The following is a 21,049-nucleotide window of genomic DNA, read 5'->3' as shown; positions in this document are numbered from 1 at the left end:
TGTACGTTTTTAAAAATAAATACGGTAGTATAATTTGAATATTCGACTTATTACAGTACCCATTCAACGTCACGTGCTGCATCACATTAAAACCTAGGTGTTAACCTTTATTTTAAGTGGGTATGGTGCTCAGAAATACTCAGATACACTGCTAGAGTGTTTCAGCTCTTTACTGATTTCCTAAACGCCATTGGATCATTTCAAATACACTGCAAAAAGATAGTACGGTTTCAATTATGGAAATACTGTACTTAACATTGAATATTTGGGTTATTTAACTGATGTTTAATATATAATGCATTGGATTCTTATATGGAAGAACTTAAATACCTTTTTTCTACGTAACCGTTCTCAAGTCGTTTTGGATTTAAAACAAAATACATACATGTATGCAACACACGCATATACTGAGGAAGACAAACACAGCCCATAAATATGCTCCACCAGGTTAGTGTTTCCACGTGTGGAGCCTATTATTCCTGCCTTCCAAGATCCGGTGTGCAATGATATGGATGTACTTGGATATCCAATCTCACACTTTCACTCACTCAACACTTGGTAGCAAGTTTGTTTGCTGTGACGTAATTGCGCTAGTCACAAATCATTAGGATTACACAAAATAGATTTATTGTAGAGAATTGTGCGGGAGTTTCTGCGAGTATCACTGGTCAAATCATCCATTGCATTAGCAATGGAATTTCCAGGAGGTTCAAATGACCACCAAAGATATTTGAATATTGTAATTTCATAAGAAATTATTCTTATTGGGAATTATAGTTCAAAGTGAACAATTTATTTCCAAGCAACGATGCAGTTTCACGTTTTCTCAGGGTGGAAAATGCTATAATCCATCTTCAGGGGAAATTGCGAAAGTCTCGGCTAAAGAAACACAATCTTATTGTCTCAATGATTTGAGTTTGGATTGCATAGAGAAAATGTACCCAGATACTACTTTGAACATGATTTATGAATGGATGTGTTACTTTTTCATTAGTTGCTGACTTCTCGTAAAAAATCTGCCAAGACTTTCCGGGGGATGATGATGGTGGGGGAAGATGGTATAATATTAACACATTACAAAGCACGTTCCATGCCAAACTACAAAGATGTTTATCTTGCAAAGTACTGGGAATAAACTGCTGCATACATGTGTGAAATGCAAAGGAACCGGAAGGAATCAATTGAAGAAATGAATCCGTCGCTCGATTTTAAGTATCAACGTTAATTATAATAACTGGGGGAGGGAATGGAAATAATAAATAAGCGCATCTTGTAACGAGTGCTTTCGCAACAGTCTCCCCTCTGTCTCTGCCCCTGAGGGAGGAGCTGACGCTGCAGCCGGGCTCGCACTGCCTGGGCCGGGAGGGGGGCGGGGGGAAGGAGAGCGCGCGTCCTCCTGCCCATCTCACGAGCCGTCGCCCGGGAAACAACCAATGAGCGACCGCGGTCGGCTGTTCCCGCCCGCGCCAGTGGCGCGAGCGGGCGGGCGGGCGAGGGGACGGGCGAGCGCGGCGCTGCGAAGCTGGGTGCGAGGCTAATTAACCGGAGCCACGCAGCTGTGCTCAGATCAGGCCCAGGCAAACAGCAATTAAAGAGAGAAGCGGCGGCGGCGGCAGCAGCAGCAGCAAGCTGTCACTCCCTCACTCACTCACGCCACCTCGACTGAGCCAACGGCATGCTGTTAACAACAGTCAAACAAGTTCAAATTCACGACCATGGCCAGAGTTGTACACATGCACGGGAGGAAACAAAATCACGCTAACCCCAATTAAAACATAATCTGAAGAAAACCTAGCCGATTAAACGATGCCCTTCTCCTCCCTCACATTTATCTGTACACTCTTTATTTAGGCGCTATATTTACACATTGACATGATGAAAACTAAAGAAAACAATTACGTGCTTTGGTGAATAATGAAACATATACTGGTCCATACTATCATTTAAGGTATTCATAAAACATATGAGCAGAAGCATCCATCCCTGAAACTGGATTATAGCAGCTTCCTTCCTGAGAACACGTGAAACTGCCTCCTTATTTGGAAATAAATGGTTCACTTTGAACTATAAACTACAAAAGCCTCAATAAGAACAATTTCTTACGAAATGTCTCACTCTTCACTCCCAACATCAAAGTACACAATGCCTTACAATCTAGGTACACTTGTGAGGTTCCGACTTTCTGGTTAAAAAAGAACTTTCCGAAATGATGATGCAGCGAGACCCTATACTTAGTCATTGCCACATTTATGTCGATTCAATGTACAAATGTAAAACATTGAGTCCCATATACCCACTTGTACACCAGCAATATCAGTTGAATTGTAGGCTTATACATTTATTTTCACCGAACATATTTCGAAGAGACACATGTCCTAAGCTGTGGAAAGTCTAATATGTCAACGAAGGTCAAAATCAACACCCCCTCTGTGGGATTGGCACCTCACTTTAGAACGGTTCGTGGTTCATGTTTTGATGGGTAACACACTTAAGACAGCATATGAAACCTACCATTACATTCCCCTAAAGCAAATCCAAAGTGGTCAGACTCTAACTAGGTTCTTCAAATGAAGCAAGATTTCCTGGACTCTTAAAAAGTTAAAGTTGTTTCGTCCGCTGCATGTTTGTCATTTTGAGAAAAGGGCAAGGGAACGGGATGGGGTGGGTCAATATTTATCAGAATGTTCATATAATTAAAATTCAACTTAAATTGTTAATATACAAATTTGTTTAAACTCTTGTTCCCAAACAGAATAAAACAATACAAAACTTTGATTTTAAATGCCAAATATACAAAGCCGTCCTCAGCAATGTGGCTGAATTGTCTTTCAAGGCGAAATATCCTACTTACAAATTCAACAAACAAGTCTCTGGCAGACAATGAAGAGTGAAAACACTAACTATACATTCAAGTTTTAATGTAGCATTAAACAAACGTTAAAACAAGCTCCCCACCCCACCCCCATTTACAGGAAACTCTAAACTTCTTTATCTCTTGTGGTGGGAATTTGTGAAAATATTAAACTAAATTTGGGGCAGATATTTGGAGACTACAATTTTTTTCCCTTGCATGTGCTGACATTTAGTACTGACCCAGTAGGGAAACAATGCCACCATTCATAGCGCTAGACGTAGATTTCAATCGACTTAAGCGGGCACAATGAGATGTGGTCATTCAATGGTTACCCATATTGTGTTCTCAAATTTTCTCTCAGCAAAAGTATAATGACTCGGTATTGTATGGGTGCTTAGACAAGGGCTCAGAACAAGAGACACTAGTTTTGTCTGACGGTGTGAGAAAGTCGTGAAGGGATCCTTTCTTCCAGATGGTGTTAAATTCAGCTGCCTTTTTAACATTGGCCTTGCACAGCAATCTGCTGCTCTCTGGCCACAAAAGAGTATCTCTGGTTCCCACTAGTTAACATGCACACTCACGCAGCCTTCAAACTTCCTCCAACTTGTTTTCACTATGTAATCGCATACGCATTTGTAGATTGTCTTTTAAAATGCATCTGTAACACCACATTGCATTTGCTCAGCTTCGTTCTGACGATTCGCTTCTTTGCAATAGTGGTGCTACTGTGAATCTGTTACAGAAATTATATCCACATGCCACTGATTTATCACAAAATAAGCAATTTTATGGATAAATTACTCTAAATACCCCTTTCCCTTTTTCATTTGCACGTTTCATAAATTGAAGGCCATTGTTTCCCATTCCAGTATAGTGAGTTACGAAACAGCCTGCTCATTAAAATACATTCTTCCGAAAACCTTTCGGTAAAATGAAGTAGTATTGAACACTAACTGTGAACATTCTTTAGTGGGCAGGAACCATTATAATCTCCTAACATTAGAATTCAATCGTTACCAATTCAGCAGTAAATCCTTTGAAAAACACTACCCGTTTGGAAGAACATTTAAACTGCAATTTCGCACGCCAGCTTATTGTTTAGACAGCATTTTCCTTACTCTCAAAGGAAAGAAAATGTGCACTTTGTAATGCTAATTTAAAAAAAACAAACAAAGGCTTTAGGTAAACAGCAGTTAGTGATTACAGCACCATTGAATCATACAGTAAACAGCACACTCATTTACACTTTTACAATGCAAACCTTGTTTGTCCCCAACAATGAATTTAAGCAAACAAGCAAGTGTCATGGATGGCTATTACAGTAATAAAAGTTAAGCAGGCGTGTGCCAGACAGCTCGCCACTAAACCACATCTAACGGGGAATTGAGTAAATAAAAGACGGTAGCAAGGTTCATAGCTGCCAAGTCCTCCAAACCCGGTTAGCCTGTTGGGATATAATAGCCCGCTATTAAGTGAAACTATTGTCCACTCGGGAAGATTACACTCCTTAAGTTCTAGGGGCCAGAACATGCGGTGATCCCAGGAGGGAGGGCACAGTCTGACGTGCTGAGGGATGTGGGTGGGAAATGCCATCACATTTGTTTCAGAAATAGAGGGCTGCACTTGACAGTTTCTCGCCTCCCCCCCCACAACCACCCTCCCCCACCTCTTCCCCCACCAACTCCCCACCACATCCCAGCTGCCTGTCAGCGGCTGCGCCCGGGCACGACATTGCCACTTGCCCCCGAGCGTGGGAAACGGAGCGGTCAGCCGTTCACATCTCCTGAACTCCGTTTAACGGAAGCAATTAGGCGCAAGCTTCAGACTCTCTCCAACCCAGCCCCCTCCCCACCAACTCCCGCCCTTTCACGTCTGCACACGTCCTAATTATTTCAGTTTGGGATGCCAACGCTGTTTCCTGGGTACATCCGACCATCCTTAAGAAAAAAAGAGAAGGGGAAAAAAGTCGCCACGTGGGTAGCGATCAGGACGACGTGCTTTCGTCTCCTTCATTAAATGTCAATTTAATTTCCAATGCCAGACGCAGAGTAAGACTTTTTTTTACACAGTTTGACAAGGGGGGAGGTGATATAGTTCCCATCGTGTCTTTCTGCTTGAATGCTTTCCTCAAGGAAACCGTGCCGGAAGAGCAAAGCATCTTTGCTTACTGCATTTAAAAAAGAATAACGACCAGCTCTGCATCTTGAGATTGAAACTCGGCTCTCCTCTATTCCGTACCGCCTATAGGCAGATTGGTTTATTTACGCACTTTCGGCGTACCCATTAACACGTATTTTGCTTGCTTTCTTGGGGAGGCATGTGACTACAAACGCCAACTTTAAAGTGTTGTCACATACTCCACATATAATTTTCAGAACCGTGATATAAAAATCCTCTCTCGAGATCATTTCCTTTTTAGTTAAAAACTTTTTTTTAGCCCATTCGCTTCTCCAATTTCTAATAACCCCTCCGACATTCACGTGGCGAAACGGCCAAATAAAAATACTTTCAGAAACAATCCTTGAATCGAAAATCAGTATCCATTTCTTTTTTTTCTAGAGCAGTTTAATGTTTCAGCTACAAAGTGGAGACACGAGTTTCAGTCATATTCTTTTTTAATAACTATGCAGATCTTAATCAGTGCAAAACGTTCAGAGCAGGCGTGCCACAAGGCACATAGTTAACTCTTGCGTTATAGTTAACTTGCAACCACTAAGACTTTACTCCGGTCACAAACAGCACTGATACCTTCATCAAACACATTCTCATGTTGAACTCTGAAGATATCCCATCTGTTCAACTTTCTGAGAGTTTAGCATCGACGACTTCGCTTTCTGGTGTAGGCTTCCATTAATTGTCTTTCTCTCTCTCTCTGAAGCTCCACGAAGACCCTAGAAGCAGTTTTTACTTTCGGTTATCTAGCTTTATGACGGGCAAATACACTCATACAGCTAGATAACCAAAGATAACAACTAACTTCCTCAATCCTGGCGTTTGCTGATGCTTTCCATTTTCTTTACCCTCACAGGCTTGGATTCTGCAACAGATCTCGCCAGCTTCGCATTTTCCATCATTTTCCTCAAATCACTTCTTGGCCCAGAGATACTCATCTGTACACTGGCACTGAGAGGGTGCATCGTCCCTCGAAGTTTTTGCCCAACTTCCACAGAACTTAATATTCAACATTAGCACTCCAAACTCCTGATATTAATATCATGAGGCTGGTGGGGTGAGGAGAAGGGTGGGGGGTGCGGTGGTTTGTAGAAAAAAAAAGCAGCCCCATCGGCGGATTAGTCCCGATATGATCTGGACAGAGTTAAGAGTGAGGTGCATCCATCCCTCCACAGGCCTCTATTTGCATTGTAAATCGCTTCAACTCTCACAAAGGCTGTATGAAGACGTTGAGCCAACAGCCACTATCCAAAGCCGCTACACACACAGCGTAAATATTTCCTCTCTTGCTTATTCCGTGGTGGAAACTGGCTGAACGGTCAGGAGAGCGGGATGCGATCGCCTCAGTTTTGCTGCCGATGGTATCTCTTGTTTTAATGGCAGCGGTGGCAGGCTTGATTATATATTTGGAAAACGGTTCCCTTCAAAACGCTTTTGGGGGAGAGCTGGAAAGGCAGATGCCGTCGCACCATTGCTGCTGCAGCTCTAGGGGTCTGAAGACGGATCAGGGCCATCATTGGGATTGCGGTGCCGAAATCTGGACCAACCCGGCGAGGTCAAAGGTCCCGGACCGCGGGAGACCAAGGTAATGATGATGTCATGAGAAATTTCAAGTACACGTTTATTGATATGCATGGCTGATCAGCCGTCAGCTCCCACCGGAAACAAAGGGACCCCCCCATCACCACCACCTCCTCCCACCAACACCTTTATTTTGTCGCCAGACCTAAAATAGCTGCGGCCCTTTCTGCTTTCCTCCCTGCAAATAATGTGACCAATCCTAGCTGTGGAGGACCCGTTGTCTCTTTGGATAGATTAAAGCTTCTCTGCTCGGGGTAACGTGCCTCTTTCCTAACCCCCTCCCCCGCCACACTCCCCACTCCCCTTGAATTTCTATTCCCTCGCATTGTTGCTTTGAGGCATTTTGCCATTGCTCTCAAAAAGCAGGGCCTTGCTGTTTGGGGAACTGGAAATCAGAGCTCTCTCTCTCTCTCTCTCTACGCAGTGAGTCCATATGTAAAGACGCAAACAATTTGCTCTGCTGTTTGTTTTTAATCGCTTCCCCGTCGTGGCCAAATGCTGTCTGGTCCCGGGATTCTTCAATTAAAATGTACTCGATAATCGTCAGCGTGCAGTCAGATGAGAGATGGAAAGTTCACCGAATGGCTGAATGCTAAGTATCATGCGACTCTTCGAACGCGCTGCCGTGTCCTCCTGTTCCATTAGTATGTGTAGTAAAACATTACATAAAATCTTTACTGCGAGTCTTCTGTGTCATTTTATTTCTCAGATCCGAGGAATGTCTTATGAAACGTATTGTGCCTATGGCTCTAAGTAGCTACTAAAAAAAATACCGCTTTACTTGGGACACCCGAGGATTTATTTTTCAAAGAGAGACAACCCGTCATTCAAAAACCTGCTCCCAGAGTTAAAGAACATGGATTGGCTCCGCATATAAGTAAAACACGACTCGGTTGCTTCATATGCTCCTCACAGGAGAAAATGGAACTGATCGAAGGACCATGTAGAATTCCCGCTCTGGTGTGGGCCTGGTTAGTTTGTTAAGCTCAAAGATATTACCATGATGTGCACACGATTTTTTTCCCTTTCACGATTCATTATAACACCCTTTAGATTTGCAGATTAATTAGATATGTGTTCAGCAAGTGAGTTTATTCAGAAACTAATGAGATTGTACGAATCTCGAGCAGAATCACATAGCGCTATTCCATTTTCTGTCCCTTTACCAAAAGGACGCTGCTACATCACTTTTAATGTTTTTATTGATACGATCTCATATTCGTGTTAAAATTTCACTCAATATTACAAGCAATGCGACGAGTTTCTAATAAATTAGACCAACTGCTTTGACGAGGCTTTGAAATTATCTGTTATCATTTTCTCCTGTTATTGTTCATTTGCATATCTGTTGTATACTTATATATAAGTTTGGATATTATGTTTAAACTACTGCTTATTTAATGCAAATTCTATATTTCAAGTGACAATCCTAGCCTTTGAAATAGTGTTCATTTGATGCTTTATTAGTATTTAAATAACTAACTTAAGTTAAGAAGTGTTGGCAATGTGGCACAGCATGCCACATTGGTCTTAATTTTCCAATTACAATACTTTGCTAACGTTTCATTTCAATTGGATCGTTTTCAGGATTCTCATTGCAGCCATGATATCAGAAAAATGTAACAACTTGGTAAATGAATAAACGCAACAATAGCAAGCAGTCGATAAATTAAACTGAGATGTAATCGTTAGAAATGGCACAACAGACTGTAATGCTGTTATACAATTCCAATCCTAGTCCCACATAAAATGTCACTGCATGCAAAGGATGAGACAATTATACATTTTTATCAAAACACACGAAAGGCTTTAAATGACACAGGCTGTGACGTTAACGTTACTGCGCACAGATAGGTCCATTTTGAATTAAATGCTGGCTCAGTAACCAGACTACACAAGGAAAGATTTTTTTCCCCCATCATAAGGGTCATTTTCATGAAATGACACCAGTGTCGCCGTAAATTGCAACAGTGCACATTAAAACAGCTAATAGCTTAAAGAGTGAGTCATAACTAAAGCACCCCAAAATACTAAAGTCTTTTAAGTGGATTTACAATATGATGAAGCGAATTGTGTACAAATATCTCAATCCATTTTGACACGTTCTGGGATTTGCTTAACTATGCTCTTAAGCGAATGACAATGTGTCCAATGATTGCAATATATAAGGCATGGGAGACTGACGTGCAAACAGACAGCAGACCTTTCTGTATTTATTCTCCATCTTTGCAGTTTCAGAGGGCCTATTACATAATATAAACGCAACCGTTAAAACTTATGGTTTTCTTAATATCATAAAAGGTGAAAGCTGTATACCAAAAATGGAGGTTATGTAAGTTGGATGTCACAGAAGACAGTGCTATAAACTATACGCAATGCCGACATACCTTAATACACCTTGTGCAGCATCCTTCCAAAATAAATAATTCACGAAGAACACTTGTAATGCGATTTTAAATGTTTAAGTGCATATTACTTTTCGAAGTAATAGACTACTGCAAGTGCGACTAAAAACTAACCCAATGTATTAAAGAAAAACCTTGGGAATGATGTCGGTACACAATTATCCATGTGGGACCCCGGTAGTGAGCTGCATTTTGTGTAAATACCAACCTCATTATACCTGTGTCCTCAAACCTGCAGCAATATTTTGTGTTAGGAATGCACAATCTCTCGAAATGAATCAGCTCGAATACACAACGACGGTCAAATTGAAATGAATCTGTTCTTAAAATTAGTTCTTGGTCTTGTGCTATTCACTTTATGTGTATACACGAAAATGTCATCTCAGGAAATGTAATCCAAACCGGTTAGCTGCACCATTTTCAGGGGGAAAGTCCTTCAGTGCCAACGTCACTAAAATATACTAGTTGCCAAAAATGATTGCAGCAATAATAACTACCTGTCACATGGGTTAGCTTTCACTGGCAGCCGCGTGTTTTAATGGGAATAATAATTAAAGGCAATGGAAGTGGCAATAGTGAACGTGACGATTATACACTCGTGTTTCATTACTGATGTTCCCAATTTCAAACCTGCCAATCTTCTTTTGGTTGCCTTATTACTATATATACGCCTTTGGCACAATAAAAGGAAGCTTTAGATTATTTTATTAAATGCTTATTTTAGCCACTTTCCTATTGAATTTATAATTGAATTAAGAATTTCGAAATACAGGGAGCAGTCTAAAAACACCATAAATGTCGGTCAGTTTTACCTGATTAGCGTGCCAAGGGTATACCTATGGAGACAATACTCACACAACCCTTCCATAAAACGTGTTCCCTAATGCAGGTGATGAACAGAGACTATTTTACTACAAATTTGATAGCTCACATTTCACCTTAATATTGTAAAATAAAAATCCTCAAAGGTACAGAGGTATTAGAAAGTGAAGAAAGTATGAATATTCATTGCCTAAACATAAATTTAACTACATTTATACAGCAAAAATCCAGGTTGAAGTACATTTTAAAGGTGTATCTATACCAGAGCTGCTAGTTGAGTCAAGTTTTAAATGAAAATGTCACCAGTGGTCTGTAGATTGGGACGTGATTGTCATGCCACTGTTGTAATCTTTTTATAGGTTTCCAGATGGATTCAGCGATATTACATGGCATGGATTTGAAGTACCCTCGTGATCTTAAAATAATGTCGCGACTACATATGTTAATATTCAGAATTCATAATTGTCTGCGAATGTACATGTGCACGTGAGCTTTATGTGATACATGGCTAGAGATACACAGACCCATATTCGACATTTTGCCGCCCCAATTCTGGTTTAGATAAATTGATGTAATTAAAGCGAACAGTACTGAGTCATTCTAGGAATCACCTATCTCATTGGAGTCGTGTGTCATGGTTATGAATAAGCCTCAGACCACTAAAACGAGATCTTGCTAGTCAAAACAGCCATCTTGTATGATAAAAGGCCATTTAATTATAGCTATCTGTAGCGCTTTTGCAAAACACTTGGCTTGCATTCTGTGCTACTCCGTACTTTTTTTCTATATGCAACATTTGCATTTTTATCTTATTATAGCTGATCAGTGTCATATACATTTTGAGTTGGGGCGCCATATCTTTTACCATAACTGTGTGTACATTGTGAAGTCAACTGTTTTAGGTACCACACTCTGTCAATACCTTCCTACATGACATAATAACAAGGCCAGTGCGTCATTAACTAAATGTTTTTATACGTTGAACATAGTACACAATTCACATGCATTTGTATACACGAAATACAGAATTTTTTTTACCGTTTTCGTCGGTATTATGTGTCAGAACATGAATGTATCCGGTTTACTTTCAACCTGCAAAATATCCATGAATTAAAGAGATTAGTTAATGCTATTAGAATGCCAATAATTCTGACAAATGCTTTAAAACGTTGTAAAATGTTAAAGAAAAGGCTGTTTAGTCTTCTGGTAACGTATTTGTGACATGAGAGGTGTTTGAAATATAAATAGTGCCACTCAATTCCTCCTTGGTCACTTAACCCTGTTGTGTAATAAAGTCATGAATATTCATTCGTACATTACATGACGCGAATCTGCAACCCACAAGACAGTTTTAAGATGTTTGTTGTTATTGCAGAGCAGTGATTTTCTAAAACAAAAAAATGTTTTCCAGGGCATGAGAGAATCACATGAAATGGGCGAAAAACTAAACTGTTCATATATGTTGTTTGGAAGTAGCTTCTGTATCCATCTTCAAACAAGATTAAGGCAGGTCGTTTGAACTGAAGGGAAGACGAGCGAAGAACAAGATATGAATGCAATCTACCGTTTTATGACTATCGGCGAGGTGTGCTTATAACAAGATTTCCACCTTCTGCACTTATTAAAATCACGACATCAATTCAAACAATTCAAAGCAATACGATGCTACAGCTGCTCATATATTCAAATATTATTCCAATGTTTGGATTATAGTTTTGTTTTCAAAGTGGTGAAACCACAACTAAAATACATTGTAAGTGACAAATGCGATGATCTACGGACAAAAGAAACATAATGCATGCTCATTTCGCCACATTTATTGATATATAAATGCGTGCCCTAGTTCTGGATTTCCGCTGAAAGACTGGATTGTTTGCAGTTAAACGCTCCCTGATCTCTGCCCTATTGTCGAGCTCTGGAGCCTCTCTGAGTGCCACTGACCGTGGCCATGAGACCGAATTCAACTCGGCCAACGGATATTGTGTATATCTCTCTGAAATAGAACGTGGCAACTCTGATAATAAAGCAAACATCTCAACAGCCATGTCACTAATGCAAACACACGGTTGATGGCGGCATTAGATTATTTTCAGCCTGGTACCTGGATTATCCTTATAAAATACACCTTGCACATACATATTGGGAGTCCCTTCTGAAAGCACTATATAGACACGGTGCATTTTGAATAGAGATCCGCAAGCAGAGCCTTGTCTCTGCTTGCCTGTCAGTAATCTAAACTAGTAACAAGTCCATCAACTTCTTTATTTAACAGAATCCCAGTCACAGATTATGGCGAAATATTTCAGAATCATAATTAAAACACCGGAATCTGCTAAATACTGCGGCCCTATCCAAACCGATAAACAGCTGCCAGATTCACAGATAATGTAACGTGAGACATAATAGATCGAGATAGAAGCATAGATACAGAATAAGATTGGGGAGCCGAGTGAATGGAGTGAATATATCTGACCAAAATGCACATCTGATGAAGTTTTGTATGACCGAATGGCAGTATGCTATACAACTGTAGAATGCAATGTCCGTTTCCCTTTTTGTCAGAAGCATTTCGAAATGATTAAACAGCAACCATCACCTCCCCCCCCAACACACACACAATCGAGTAATGTAAACAGTCAAAATCAAGTTCAACACCATTAAAATAATTACCATAACAATTTCAACGAGCATCCTTTCATTTCCAGGCAAGACACCAGCGCTAACACACATGCTAACTTTAAATTGGTATATTTTATATTTTACAGAAAAATACAATAATTCTATGTAACTGAGTTGGACTTTGGTAAAACGAACTCACCTTTTTACTTCAAAATGCCAAAGTTATTGCAGCAAATTCATCATTTATTATACGGAAGAAATTCATAATATCATCAGCCAAATCATTAACTCAATGAAAACATAGATATTGATTTAAGATTAAAATATAATTTAACTAACATTAGAATTACCACTGGCACGGATTGTCATCTAGTGCAACCAGATGCAGGAAGATGTGTATACTTACAGACTGGTGGATGATAAACTTCAAGGAGGTTTCATTTCTGAAATCTTGATGCACAAAACCCCGCAACTGAAAGGTCCTTTTGGCAAGTTTTGACTTCTTCATCGGCCCCAAAGCAACCAATGCCATTCCTCGACAATTTCATTCAAAAATAGCCGCTTATTTCCACATTATTCTGGTTGAAATGACACTAGAATAGAGAGGAAATCTTCCACTCTTTAAGGAAAATAACTTTTTCCCCTATAACATTTTGCTCTCTCAAGCCCAAGAAGTAAAAAAAAAGTGACGGTACTGCCGGCAAGTTTTTTTTGGAAGGGGGGGGGGGGAAGAGGGGGGCCGGGATGAAGATTGTCCAGCCCCTCTGGCGGAGACGTGGTCTGAAAATCAAATAACTTCCCCATTTCTTTTGTTGCTGATGAACTGAAGCCCTATTGTTCATTCTTTGCATGATCTGATTTTTTTGTGTGTGTGGAAGGGCCATTCCCAGAATACGCCGTGCCTTCTCTCATTTGGCGAATAATGTATTTCTTCAAACCGCCTCCCCACCCCACCCCCCTCCCCAACTCCAACACACACACATACACAGACCCTGCCTGACAGACACAACAAATGAGAATTTACTTGAATAGAGCCAAGAGCGGACAAGAAACTCCCTTGTTTTTTTTGGAAAAAACATATTTTCGCTTGTGTGTATGTGAGTGTGTGGGGAGTTAACAGGCCCGCCGGGAAGTTCACGTGTTTACGCCCCATCATTACGATTTTAATTGCTGAACTTTTTCCCTCTTTCAAAGAGCACCGAGTCCTTTTTCTCCCCCACACAAGAACTCCAGACATTGATCGTTGTCCTTCCGATAGTTGTGGCGAGCCCAGAGGCTTCGAGTTCGCACTTGGCGCTCTTCAGCCGCTTTGCTTTGTCTTCTCTCCGCCCCCCCCCCCCCACCCCGCACACACAAACCGCATAGAGTTTTCTGTTTTGCTTCTTTAATATAGTTTTATTCAGTTAGTTCTCCCTCCACCACTCTCTTCGTAGCCGACAAAGAAATAAATAAAGTCAAAACAAAACATTTTCTTTTTTTAAAAACAAAATAGATTTAAAAATCTGTAAACTCCTGACTGTGATACTTTGGTCGCCTCCCCCTCCCGCTCTTCGGGAAAGTACATCAGTAGTGGACTAAGGAGCAAGATTCCTGCGACGGGGAGGCGCTGCTGCTCTGCCGTTCCAGCCTAGGCACCCAGACTGGGCGAATAAAAAAAAGGCAGGCCGGATTTTCCCGCCACCGCCAGCTATTCATTCCTGTGGCGGGAATAATCTTTCACTCGCCGTCTTAGGAAAACGGACATTTTTATTTTCCCCCTCACCACCGCCAAAAATAAAAAAAACACCAGGAATTTCTCCAGCTTTTTTTTTCGCTCTGCTTCCCTCCCCTCCTCCCCCAGTATACATCTAAGAGGAAGCGAAGCCAGTGATATAACTTGGAGATGCTTCACTGAAGGATTTTCCAAGAGTCTGTGGTTTTTTTTACACACACACAGCACGCCCAGTGTATCGGCGAGGTCACGTCTGCCTACGTCACGTTAAAGTGTACGTCTGGCAACATTTCACATGAAATTATTAGCAACAAGACAAATATGCAAATAGCCAGCTTATTGTCTGACTGCAACAGAATTGATGGCGTCGTCCCAATTTATATTTTCTAAGCCTTCGTTTTTTTGTGCTTTCCAATAAGAAGACTGTGAGAATAGAGCGTGCAGGAATTTATATATATAGGGACACTGGAGAAATATCCCTGCGTAATAACGCCGGTGGTGCGCCATCACCTCTGCTGTTGGCTGTAACGTGTGCGTTATTTTTAATATGTATATCTCTGTAAGTGTTTATTCACTTTTTTTATTTTACCGAAGCTATTGACCGAAAAGGTCTGTTTCTACATAAATATTCCAATGTATTATTGCTCCTTAAAAAAAAACGCTATGTAAAGGCTACTTTTGTACTTAAATAGGTCATTCGTTTGGGCTTACGTTAAAATTAGCTCGTTGGAATCCTGTATACATATGTATGATTTCAACAGCTACCGCTTCAACGCGATTTTGAATATGCATGTGTACACTTTAATGTCTGACATACTGATTTTACATAGCAAAGAATTTTACATTTGCCTAAACATTTATAATAAATTGGATGGATTCTTGTTCTGGTTAAATAACAATTACTGCTTGTTACGGATATCAAAATATCATGCCTTAATTTCAATGCCCATATTTGAAACTGCCTTTAAGGTTTCTTTGAGTGTGCCAGGAATATTTTGTTTTCCCATTCGTGCATATTTCCATCGATTTAAATATTTAAAACAAAACTATTAGCATCTTGTACAGTCAATGAGCCCCAACTCATAATCAACAATGTGCCTGGCAGCCTTGCCCTTCTGATTATACATAAAGGATACAAATTAAGATTTGATATATAGAGGGCAGGTGTTTCATATTTTTAGTCATACATAGGTATTTCCTTGCTCTTATACAATCCACACAGCATATGATAGCAGCATTTTTTAAAAAATGTATAATTCGTGCACCCTAAAAATTATGCCTGATAAATATTAACTCATTACTCACCGGTGTGTTTCTAACAGCTGTCACTCAATGCTTACATGTTCCTCATCATTTTTTAATGGAACTGTATTTGCAGAATCTGTGGCAACATACGTATTTAAAATGTTTTAGTGAACAAATATGCTTATACACCAAACGTATTTCATATTTATCACGAGATAGCAATCAGATGTGTACCATTTCCTAGTGTTGGTTAGAATGTATGACTTAAAACTTTAAATTAGTAGAATTACCAGACTCTCGTAGAAGGAGTGCCTGTGCTGACAATTAGTTGCAATGTTTTTTTACACTCATGATCTTATAGACTCCAACTGTAGTTTTGCCTTCACGCATACGCCAACAATTTTCGATCGTGCATTTCTTTCCTAGTGCGATCTTACAAAGCGATTTGAATAATTGCCCAATTCTAATTGTGCTTGCTTCATACTCACTGCACGGGTTAGTTTGCAATGGTGTATATTTACTATGATCTCTTTTGTCTTATTTTGATGAATCATTTGGAGTAATATTCGTAGGGGGCGCCGTGAAATTAAACTGCTCTGATAATATGGAACTTGAACAGTTTATGCTTTATTAAAACTGATAAACGCTTCCGAACCCAATTTCGCAGTGGAATTATTTACATAGAAAACGTGTCGGTATTAATATTACATTTCTGCACACCAACCTATTGTGCAATTAACGTTGGGTTGAGTGCATTTAAATACATCCTTATATTTAACACTTGACTTCAAACGCTTTTATTATGGCCAATTGTGCACAACTCGCCTTACCTATACATTTCAGAGCCAATGCGTAATTCTACACCGCACAGCAGTTTAGGAACTCATAAACTACTTAACGTTTTGACTCATAACATGTTTACATTTAATTGTATAACATTAATCAAATGAATAAATTTATATAAAGTTATATACTCTAAGAGGTCTCTGCGATTTATTCGGTTGCTGTATACGTTCGATAGATTTAACAAGTAGATGAGCTGAGTCATAATACTCAAAGACCAACGCACTTCGACTTGTATAGCATACAGTACAGCTGTTTATTTATTGGCATATTATTATTTTATCGTGAAAATAAGGCACAATTTGTTATATGCACCTATGTACAAACTGTTGTTTTATCGAGCTTTTTCATCCAGTCAACTAATTTCCATTTAACTAAGAACGATTGCTGATAGTATGTATTTTAAAGTATTGTAACATTATCACTAAACATTCTTATTTGTTGGCATCCACAGTGACAAATTTTTTAAAAATGTAAATCACTTTTCCTCCAGTGCGTTTTATTTTAGCTTTCACTACTTTCGGTACCCTCGCCCACATTCGCCACCAGCAGTTCAGCTTGCACGTTCAGACGTTACAATTACCCTGAGTTATCTTTCACAAAATGGCATTGGTACAGAATAGCTTGTCTTGCAAACAATGCTAGAAATTCCAATCAGAAGCTATACTTCTGTAGATTTTTGGCAAGGTCCTAAACAATGTCAGCCACGGTGCACAACAGGTTACACTCACATCCGATTTAGTAGACGCTGATGTTATTATTTTGGCAAATTGAAGCACATGGAGTCTTGGTAGTAATTCTGCAACTTGGGAATTAATTTGAGTTAACATATAAACCGTCCGCTTACTTTCTCTTTCAATATGTTGAAATAATAATTGAATGTGTCGTAAACAAACAAGGCGACAAAGTATCATTGATGTTAGTATTTTAGAAGTAGATTATTAACCAAAATCTTATCCACGAATCCATTATGTAATTATCAGATAACACCAAGTCAACTGCCTGACGATTTTTTTCCAGGTTTTCAATAATTATTGAATATTTAAACAAAATTGACACTAAGTTGTCACAAGAAGGTTGGCGGTATAATGTAATAAACAAATTAATATTGTCGGGTTTTCACTAAACGAAAAGCTCGTGGAATTTATAGGTGTAATTCCGCAATATTCGGAAGCTTCAGTGGATCAGACTGAACCAAAGTCTTAATTATTACACGGTAACAGTAATATATTCAGTTTATTCCATCATTGTTACTTCATAGAATTGCTATAATAAAAAAAGGATTCCACAAAATGTGATTTAGAAATATACTAACATACTTTTAAATCACTTTTTATATTTTGAGCTTTTAATGATAAAGGCAGCATCATACAAATATTAAATATATCGTGTATTCTATTTTATATAGTAATTTTCTATGTACGACATGAAATAAAACATTGCCACTTATTTGAAAATTCGTATCAACTTTGCTAGATATCCTTATTGAAACATACACACAACAAATATCATTTTCCATTCAAATAATAGTGATAGAATATATTTATAATGATGCAACACTGATTATATACACTTGTGTGCATCAAAACGTGTTAATTGCAACATGTATAAACGCAAACGACAGTCGTATTTCCATAATTTGCATTTGACATAAACATGGCGGATATTTAAAAAAAATCAATAAAAGAGTAAATGCTGCAAAGGAGTCTAATTTAAGCGAGTAAATAAAAAAGCACCTTGCATAGAAACATGAAAAACTGGTATCACCTTGATATGATTTGTCGAGCTAATGGGCGGCGCCAGCAGTGGAAGGGCGACATCTTCTGGCAGCATCTCCTTTCTACTTATGCAACAGACAGATGCAGTGATTTTGCTCTTCACACCGAAAAGCCAATGGTAGCAAAAGGTGTTTTCCAAACAGCTTGTAAAACCAAAAACAAAGAGAGCAACATAAAAAGAAGTCCACTGTGAACAATCAACAACGTTTTGGAAGCGAAGGAGCTGTCAATGAAGGCTGTATATAAGTTGCAACTAACCATAAACATAACATATGTAATATTTCTGAATCCCGCCACCTGATACTTTCGTTTAAAATTTACATGCAGTGCGCATATATTTGGAACATGTCAACATAAATGACTTCGACATTATTAATTCAGAATGTGAGCAATAAAGCGCACAGCCCATTAAGGAAGCTGAAGCATACAGAACGAAAAAAAACGTTAGGGTAATACTTGACGTTACAGTCCGTTGTTAGTGCAATAAAACCTGTTCCATTTGTAGATTACATTTGTGCAATAATGCATTAATATACATAACATGGAGTCCACTTCCTCGTTATGAGCTACATTTTATCGACCTACGTGAATATTCATCAGTCATAATTTCCAAAATAACGCCAAAGACTATACTTTCGAAATATCCCCCTTTGCCCGTGCGCTTATGTAGAGGGGATGGAATATTTCTAGGCAATGAAAGACAATACTGAGGGGAAAGAAACAGAAGAAAGGTGACATAGTGTACTGCATCTTTCCGTAGATTGACCATACGTATATTTGTCAAACCTCAAAATAGAAGACTTCTGTCTAATGTCTTGATTATATTGCATATGCAGTCTATAATGTTTCCAATGCAATTATGCCATTCATTGTAAATGGTGATTGTGACAAATATATTTCAAAACGCAATAGACGTGGTTGAATTTAGATGTAAAGTACAGAAGAATATTAAAATTATAGTATTTAAACTTGACTTCTAAAGTGTCTTGTTTAAATACATATCCTTAAATATATATATATCTGCAAAGTAATAAACGATTTGCTGAGCTAGTATTGTTATTTTTCCCATTGCAAATTGTTTGGAGCGACTGTAACTGTCGGCAAGAAATTGTAATTTTATATATTGAGAACAAAACAAAAGATGTGGGTTGTCAATAAGCTTTCAAAAAGGTGAATTGGTTCTGTTAGCTACAAGTTTAAGAAATACTATCAGCATTTTTTCTTCACAAGTTATCTTTAAAACAGGTAATTTCTACATCTTAAAGATTAATCATTGCACGAATATCCGTTCTTAAAATTATTAAGATGTTTTGTAATTGGAATTCAAATAAGTGCTCCTCCTAAGATCAAACCAATATTATTTTTAAGAATCGTATCTTTTATATAAACGCAGTTATTTTCAGTTACATAAAAACATTGCTTCAAGTTTTATAACAAACATATTTCATTGTGCAAAGTCAAGGCAACATAGCAGGCCTAGTTCTATTAGGTATCACAGCCTTAAAGGTTATTGCGTTCAAAATGTCCACTGATAGGTAAATTGACACGCTGTTTAGGTTTTTTAAAAGAAATTTTTCCATTTCTTTCCATTAGCGCGAAATGTCTCAACTTTCATCTTGGGGTACATTTGGTTCAATAGAAAATGCACGCAGAGAAAATCAAAATGAAATCGAGATTAAAATACATTAGAAACGCAAGTGTATTGAATCAAATATCAATATTTACCCAAATAAAAATCCTAGGATTTGCAGTAAACCGCACTTCAAGCTCAGGTTTAATTTACCTGCATTGTAATTTTATACAAACTATTAAATATTGTTAGGATTTGTGCTCCATTTGCTAAACATGTCTTCGTTGTTTTATAAAGTATAGAATAAAAATGCAGCTTCAAGGTTTATAAAACAGTAATTCCGGCCATATACTGTAATGCTGGAATCAGTTAGCCATTGTTAGTGCATACTAAATATTCATGTTGGGGTGAGAAAAAAGCGTCGAGTTCCAGCCCCTTTACTTACTGTGCAACGCAAAGCGGCCCCTGGGCTCTAACCTCAGTCTCAGAACACTGCAAGTAACTGAAATTCTGCCCGATCCCCTGTCTGGGATCATATATTCGTGATCTGCAGAGACAACGACAAATAGTTTGAACGTTAGCCAAAAGACAATTTCACCAGCAAATCGGTAAAACGTGACGTTCGCTACTTTCGGCTATTTAACTCTGCACAGACCTGAAAGTTGACCAACGGATCTCAAAGTACAAAAGACTATCTGTTTGAAATCGTCCCCTTACTGTTAGACTTATTAGCAATGCAGACGTTGTAAACGGTGGGAAAATTGATGGAATTTTTGTACAATTTACTTTCCTGTTTAGCATTCGGAAACCACAACACACAGACTAAAGCTCCCCCACGCCCCGCCACCGCCCCCTCCCCCCACAATAAAGGCCTTTCTTAATATCACTCAAATATAATTTGCGATAGACGTGTCACTGCTGAAATGCCACATATTAAAATACGCACAGTTAAACATCATTTTAGTAATCAGGGCTTCATATATTTTGGATTTTTCGACCACTTTGTACATTTTAAGTGCGATAGACACGCAACACCGAACTTTAAAAGCATCTACAAAACATTGGATGTTACAGATCAGCACAAAAGGAGTCAGGCGGAGTTTTGGCAGAACAGATATGAATTTTCCTTTTTTCTTACAATTTTTACTTAAACCCTTAAAACTGAAAGTTTAGTTTTAAACTTGTTTTTACATTTCTGTTACTTCAGAGTACAATGCATTGCTTTGTATAAAATTCGCTTGTTACCTGTACCAGATTTCCAATTGCCTTCTGGGAATAAATGCATAAAAGTCCACGTGTGCTCTAAATAAATGCAGAAGGACACACCTTTTAAAATGATTACAATCGGCTCTTAAAAGACATGCCTCGTGTCATACTCTTGCATACCTATAGTCATGATGAGATATTACTCCGCATCTTTCACATAAATTATTTATCGCATGACTACAT

The 21,049-nt window shown here is 38.7% G+C and overlaps 2 long non-coding RNA genes across 2 annotated transcripts in view; both read right to left on the bottom strand.

The window, feature by feature from the left end:
• Positions 1-13,142, bottom strand: part of LOC145343170 (uncharacterized) — a 179,757-nt gene extending 166,615 nt beyond the window's left edge. Inside the window, exons 1-2 of the long non-coding RNA XR_013886687.1 lie at positions 12,860-13,142; positions 10,873-10,926 (exon numbers count right to left, since the gene is read on the bottom strand). This is a non-coding gene — a long non-coding RNA (uncharacterized LOC145343170). The remainder of the gene's footprint in view (positions 1-10,872; positions 10,927-12,859) is intronic.
• A 1,326-nt stretch (positions 13,143-14,468) lies between these two features.
• On the bottom strand, positions 14,469-20,131 carry LOC145343171 (uncharacterized). The gene is made up of 3 exons (XR_013886688.1): positions 20,046-20,131; positions 18,020-18,173; positions 14,469-15,545 (listed from the first exon to the last, which is right to left on the bottom strand). It is a non-coding gene; the product is annotated as an uncharacterized LOC145343171 (long non-coding RNA).
• Between the last annotated feature and the right edge of the window lie 918 nt (positions 20,132-21,049).

This window comes from Carcharhinus amblyrhynchos, chromosome 5, assembly GCF_965287045.1.
Source record: "Carcharhinus amblyrhynchos chromosome 5, sCarAmb.v2.hapA, whole genome shotgun sequence".
NCBI lineage: Eukaryota > Metazoa > Chordata > Chondrichthyes > Carcharhiniformes > Carcharhinidae > Carcharhinus > Carcharhinus amblyrhynchos.
Note: the sequence above shows the minus strand (reverse complement) of the source record. Positions and strands in the feature narration are given on the sequence as shown.